Source organism: Arachis ipaensis, chromosome B10 (assembly GCF_000816755.2).
Source record: "Arachis ipaensis cultivar K30076 chromosome B10, Araip1.1, whole genome shotgun sequence".
Taxonomy (NCBI): Eukaryota; Viridiplantae; Streptophyta; class Magnoliopsida; order Fabales; family Fabaceae; genus Arachis; species Arachis ipaensis.
In genome coordinates this window covers 107,480,477-107,481,319 of record NC_029794.2, presented here as the reverse complement: position 1 = coordinate 107,481,319, position 843 = coordinate 107,480,477, and positions in this window count along the sequence as shown.

Genomic DNA, 843 nt, shown 5'->3' with positions numbered 1-843 from the left:
ATTTTTTTTTTTGTAATATGTAGCTGATGAGTTATTATATGTTGTAATAACTACTACACGTACTTCAGTGACCATGTTAAATGACACAGTTTCAGCTTCATTTCTTATCTCTTGTTTTCGTTATTGTTTTTTTATTATTTATTTTTAAATTAAAATATAAAAATAAAAGTATCTTTTTAATTGTATATTGTTCTTTTTTTTTAGTTAAACATAATATTATACACTACACTAATGTCATGTCTACTATTTCCAAACACTATACACAAACACAAATATTTTATGTCTATGTCAAAATATGTCTTAATATATATACAAACCAAATGGAGCATTAAGGTAGCATTTGGAAGTGAAACTGAGACTGAGACTGAGAGAAAGAGACTGAGAGACTGAGACTGAAATAAGTCATAGTATTGTGTTTGATGTAAAAGTGTATATGACTGAGTTATGTCTCAAGTTTGAAATAAAAGTAAAGACTAAAATGTGATAAATTATTTAAATACCCCTAAGAACCGCATTAGAACAGGGTTGAGGGTGACAACACAGCAACACCAACAAAGGTTCCAGCATGCAAAGGTGTGGCAAAGGTAAAGACAACCAAACAGAGCACAGACAAAGTAGGTTTAGGAACAAGAATGAGGAGATGGTGGCTGAGCAGGGGGATGCAAACAATGTAATGTTTTTCGGCGACAACAGTAGCTTCTCCCTCCTCCTCTGTCACGCACGTCGAGCTCTCTTTCTCAAGCTCTCCCATAGCAAACCCAGCGACAATGCCGACCCTAGTCAGTACCAGCAGCAATGATGGAAGCTCGTCAGCGCGAAAATAACCTCTTCTCTTTCTTCCCT